The sequence below is a fragment of the Gracilinanus agilis genome, chromosome 5 (genome assembly GCF_016433145.1).
Source record: "Gracilinanus agilis isolate LMUSP501 chromosome 5, AgileGrace, whole genome shotgun sequence".
Classification (NCBI taxonomy): Eukaryota; Metazoa; Chordata; class Mammalia; order Didelphimorphia; family Didelphidae; genus Gracilinanus; species Gracilinanus agilis.
The window spans coordinates 99,305,759-99,311,922 of record NC_058134.1 but is presented as its reverse complement, the minus strand read 5'-3'; the positions used below and the strand labels follow the sequence as shown (position 1 = coordinate 99,311,922).

General features: G+C 39.7%; 2 non-coding genes across 2 annotated transcripts; both read right to left on the bottom strand.

Moving 5' to 3' along the window:
* Positions 1–755: 755 nt before the first annotated feature.
* Positions 756–827, bottom strand: TRNAC-GCA. The gene has a single exon. It is a non-coding gene; the product is annotated as a tRNA-Cys (tRNA).
* Positions 828–3,065: 2,238 nt separating this feature from the next.
* On the bottom strand, positions 3,066–3,137 carry TRNAC-GCA. The gene has a single exon. It is a non-coding gene; the product is annotated as a tRNA-Cys (tRNA).
* Between the last annotated feature and the right edge of the window lie 3,027 nt (positions 3,138–6,164).

Below are 6,164 nucleotides of genomic sequence, written 5' to 3'. Positions count from 1 at the left end.
TCTCTCTCTCTCTCTCTCTCTCTCTCTCTCTCTCTCTCTCTCTCTCTCTCTCTCTCTCTCTCATTTGTTTTTGACCCATCCCTCAGCCAACATTAACCTGGATGCCAAGGAAAGCAGCCCATTGTTGCCTGTAGCAGCCCAGCTAGCTGGGAGGCCTGCGTGGGTGCGTGGGAAGAGCAGGAGGAAGGTCAGGGCTTTTGCCCATATAACTTGAGGGGAGTGTCAGCAGGAGGAGTGGAGGCAGGACCCAGAAACAGGGTAGCTGGCAGAGGCTGGAGGACCATGAGAAGCCCAAGGGCAATAGGAGAAATATACTTGTAGGCACAGGAGAGCCCTGGTGGCAAATGCAGGCACAAAGGAGATGAGGAAGCAAAGAGGAGCCTCTGGTCTGGCCCAGACACAGTGACCTGGAAGCTTGTGGTTTTCTGTTTTCCTGGGGCGACCCAATGGCCCTGAACCCCCATGGAGGGCACCTGACAAGGTGGGTGCCTGGTCAGCAGTGCTCTGACAAGCCAGGGGCCTTCTCTTTAGGTTTCTGGAGGCCCCAGAAGAGGATTGAAGAGGCAGGAAGGTGGCAGCCAATGGGTGGCTGCTGGACTGGTTAGATTCTGTTTGCTGTGAGGTCCTGCCATGCCCAAGAACAGCAGAGAGCAAAGGTTGGGTCCCCACCAGGGCTGTGGGGCCAGCCTGAAGCCAAGGCTGAACCTGGGGTTCTTGTAGGGACTTTGGAAGACCCAAAAGGTGAGGCAGCTGGTAGGGGGCACCTGGATTTGAACCAGGGACCTCTTGATCTGCAGTCAAATGCTCTACCCCTGAGCTATACCCCCTGGCCCACAGGGATGCCCATAATTAGCCCCTTTCCAAGCTGCCACCACACCCAGAGCACCTGCCTTCCTGAGTCATTCCCAGTGTTTTGGAGAGGCCTCCCCAGGCTGGTCCAGCTGCCAGCCCTGACCCTGGGCACAAGAGCCACATCCAGGGGCCCCCTCTGAGGGTCCCCATCACCTACCAATCTGTCAGCTGGCTCTTTAGAGCTTAACCATTCCAAGAGAGTTCCTAGACATATGGAAATGCAACTTTTTACAACTCTACTAGTAATGCATTAGTGTCCCAATTTTGTCACATCCCCTTCAACATTTACTATTTTCATTTACTGTCATATTGACCACTCTGCTAGATATAAGGTGGTTCCTCAGAGTTGTTTTGATTTGCATTTCTCTAATCAGGAGGGATTTACAACATTTTTTCATGTAATTATTGATACTTATGTTTTCTTCATTTGAGAACTGTCTATACATAACACTTGACCATTGTGAAATTATTTGATTTCTTTTGAATTTGACTTAGTTCTTTGTGTATTTGAGAAATTAGACCTTTGTAAGAGAATTTTGTTATAAAATTTTTTCCCAGTTTGTATACCATCATGTCACCTACAAAGACTAATAACTTTGTTTCTTCACTGTCTTTTCTAATTCCTTCATTGCCTTTTATTGCTTTTTTTCCTATAGCAAGCATTTCTAGTACAATACTAAATAATAGTGGTGACAAAAACATCCTTGCTTTACTCCTGATGTCATTGGGAAGAGTTTTAATTTATCCCCATTACATATAACACTTGCAGATGGTTTTAATTTAATTAAAAAAAAAACTTTTCCCATGGTTACATGATTCATGTTGTCTCCCTCTCCTCTTCCCTCCCTACTCCAGGAATTGACAAGGAATTTCACTGGGTTATTCATATATTATCACTCAAACCCTGTTTCCATATTATTCATTTTTTAATAGAGCAATCTTTTAAAACCAAAACCCCAAATCCTATACCCATACAAACAAGTGATAAATCATATGTTTTCTTCTGGATTTCTATTCCTTTAGTTCTTTCTTTAGATGTGGATAGCATTCTTTCTCATCATTCTCTCAGATGTGTCCTGGATCATTGCATTTTAGTAGCAAAGTCAATCACATTTGACCATCCCACAATGTTTCAGTTACTGTTAACAATGTTCTCTTTGTTCTGCTCATTTCACTCCACATCAGTTTATAGAGGTCTTTCCAGTTCTTATAGAAATAAAGCAGTTCATCATTTTTTATAGCAGAATAGTATTCCATTGCCATCATGAACCACAATTTGTTCAGCCATTCCCATCAAAGGAATCCTTAATTTCCAATTTTTTTGCCACCACAAAAAGTAAAGTTTTAAATATTTTTGTACAAACAGAAATTTTCCCATTTAAAAAAACTTCTTTGGGGTACAAACCCAGTAGTATTGTTGGATCCGAGGACACATACTCTTTTGGAGCCCTTTGGGCATAATTCCAAATAGCCTTCCAGAATGGTTGGGTCAATTCACTTCACCAGCAATACATTAATGTCCCAATGTTTGCAGATGGATTTAGATAGATTCAGTTAATCACTTTTAGAAGGGTTACATTTATTCCAATATCACCTAAAGTTTTTATAAGAAATAGATGTATTTTGTCAAATGTTTTTTCTGCACCTGTACAAATAATCAAGCGGTTTCTGTTGGCTTTGTTATTGGTATGGACCATTAGGATGATGGTTTTCCTAATACTGAACCTGCTTTCCTGGTATAAAACCCAACTGATCATGGTATGTGATTTTTGTGATGTAATGCCCCTCATTCCTAGTATCTTAAACATTTTGCATCAGTGTTCATTAGGAACATAGGTTTATGGTCTTCTTGATCTGTTTTAGCTCTTCCCAGTTTAGATCCAGAAGAGGATTTGAGAGGTGGGTAAGTGGTAGTCACTGGAAGGCTTCTGCTAAACCTGTGTCAGATTCTGTTTTCCCTGAGGTCTGGCCATACCCAAAGAGCAAGAAGACTGTGTCATCCAGGCCCCAGGGAGGAAAGTTGGGGTCCTCTCCAGGTGTGTTGGGACACCCTGAGAAGAGAGGAGGGCCTTGGCCTGGGCCCAACATGCTTAGAGTTTGCCAGCCACAGGTGGGAGAGAAGCTGAGGCTGGCAGAGGCTGGGTTCTTGCATGTATTTGGGAGGCCAGGAGGAAGAGGAGCAGGTGGAGGGCCTAAAATGTGAGGCAGCTGGTAGGGGGCACCTGGATTTGAACCAGGGACCTCTTGATCTGCAGTCAAATGCTCTACCCCTGAGCTATACCCCCTGGCCCTCAAGGACATCCTTAATTAGCACCTTTCCAAGCTGCCACCACACCCAGGGCACCTACCTTCCAGAAGCCTTATAGTGGTTTGGAGAAGCCTCCTGAGGGTCCAGTTGCCAGTCCTGACCTTGAGGACAAGAGCCATGTCCAGTGACCTCCTCTGAGGGTCCCCAATATTGTGATAATTAGATTAAGTCTATAGTTCCTGGCATAACTACTAAAGTGTGTGCCCTACCTACCAAGTATATAACCAACATGCCTTTCATGGCAAAGCTTTTTGTGGGTGTCCTCTGGCTTACACACCTTTTGAGCACATGCAAATTGATTTCATAACAATGCCAAAGGCTGAACAATATAAATTTTGTCTAGTCATAGTGGATCAACTGACCAGATGGCCAGAAGCATTTCCTACTGCCCAAGCCTCAGCGGCTTTTATTGCCAAGGTGCTTTTAAAAGAAATTATACCTTGTTTTGGCCTGCCTGCATGTATTGATTTGGACAGGGGAAGTCACTTTACCAATTCAGTTTTATCTAAAATATATTCCTGTTTGGAAATAACTCCCAAATTTCATGTACCATATCACTCCCAGAGCTCAGGCCACATTGAAAGGATGAACAAAAAACTTAATACCATGATTGGCAAATTATCCTTTGAGACACATTAAAATGACCTGAAATTCTCCCTCTGGCCCTATTTTATCTTAGAAACAGGCCCAGGGGAAATGTACACATCTCACTATTATGAGATGCTTTTTGGACATCCCCCTCTACAGGCTAAGTCTTTTTCTCCTTCATATACATCACTATTAGGGGTAGATACTTCTATTGCTTCCTAAATACAGGAATTACAGCACAAACTGCATGAACTCCATGGATCTGGAGCTGCAGTACAAGCAGGACCAATAGATTTTTCACTTCATGACCTGAACCCAGGAGATAAGGTGTATATAAAGAATTTCCAGTGCACTGGAGCAACTCAACCTTCCTGGGAAGGTCCATTTTAAATATTTTTAACCACTCCAACAGCTATAAAAATTGGAGAAAAGGACTCTTGGATTCATTGCTCACATGTAAAGAGAGCACCTTCTATTGAAACTGATTCACTGTATCCTATCACAAGCATTGGAGATAATAGTCCAAGAAAAGTGGATACCATTTTTGGGAACTCATTGAATTCCTGAATTTTTATTTTGCTATTGCCTTTTACTTTTCTAATAGAATATTTGATTTTTTCCTTTTTTATTTATTGTACTTAAAGTACATATAATCAATATTAATCTTTTTTGAATCTGTAGTAATAAAAGTTTAAAATATATTTGCTATAATATTAATGCATACCAAAAAGCCTTAGACTATGGTAACCTGTCATTTATTGATAAATATTATGGGACTATAATTAAAGTTTTGTCTGATTCTAGGAAATGGGATAAAAAAGGAGCACAGACTTCATCTGCACAGTGCCACAGAAGCACAGACTTAACTAAATAGTGCCCAAAATAAAGCACACAGTTTAAAAAAAAAGGAACCACTCCAAGTAGGATTGTTGAACTTCTATGCCAATACTAAAGGACTTGAACCTAGTGTGAGACTTGAAGTTGTGATGCTTGACATATGTTAAGATGTAGGATGCTTTGTACTACACTGCCAATCAAGTACCTAATAACTGGCTGTTCTGGCTCCCCTATCCCTGAGAATGAAGGTAAATCAGACCAGGGAATGTCCACCTCCATTTTACATAAAAATCTGGTCCTTTCTTTTCTCTTTTATGATATGGCAACTTGCTGTAGTCTTGGCTGCCAATGGGTAAGTGCAATATTACTGCTTTTGGTCCTATAGATTTATGGGAAAGAAATTACCTTAATTGGACTCTAATTCAAGGGCCTGTTATGAATTTATTGTTTTACTCAGAAAATTTTATATACATAGATTTTTGATATTTTGATCCTGATTTTGAATATTTTTCTTTCTCCCAAAGTTTAATTTTTCTTCTATTTGTTTTTCTTTTTATGTTTTTGGTTTTTCTTTTGATAATTGAATCATATACCCCATAACTCAATGATGTATTCTGAGCTGATCTGGGTGTTGGTCAACATTCTCTTCAGGGGGGATTGTATTTTTATAAAAATCCAAGATTTAAAATTTGTTTGAGAACATTTTCAGGAAAAGAACCCTGCTTTGAATCTAGAAAATGAACTATTTGGAGAAAGATACCTGCAAAAACCTACCTATTGTCATCTGCAAAGGCTCAGAGAGAGCTATAAGCCTATTTCTCTCTCTTTTTTATCTTGTCCACAATTTTAGAATGGACCATGTTTTGCTAATATTTGAATATTTTTTTTATATTTTTAAAATTTTTATTTTATATCCACCCTAATTACATGTAAAAAGTTTTCAACATTTTCAAAAGAATTTTGATTCTCAATTTCTCTACCTCCTTCCCCTTCACTAAAGTTAAGGAATTTTATATAGATTTTACATGTAAAATCATATAAACATTTTTCCATATTGCTTATTTTCTGTGAATATTCCATGTGCTGCTGAAAAGAAGATGTATTCCTTTTGGTCCCTATTTATTTTTCTCCAACTATCTATTAACTCTAATTTTTCTAGGATTTCATTCACCTCAGTTATCTCTTTCTTATTTATTTTTTGGTTTGATTTATCTAGATCTGATAGAAGAAGGTTGAGGTCCCCCACTAGTATAGTTTTGCTATCTATTTCATCCTTGGGCTCCACTAGCTTCTCCTTTAGAAATTTCAATGCTATACCATTTGGTGCATACATGTTGAGTACTGATATTTCTACACTGTTTATACTGCCTTTTATTAGGATATAATTACCTTCCCTATCTCTTTTAACCAGATCTATTTTGACTTTGGCTCTGTCAGAGATTATGATGGCAACCCCTGACTTCTTTTTCTCATTTGAAGCCCAATAGATTTTTCTCCATCCTTTCATTTTTACTCTGTCTACCTGTCTCATGTGTGTTTCTTGTAGATAACATATGGTAGGATTTTGGTTTCTAATCCA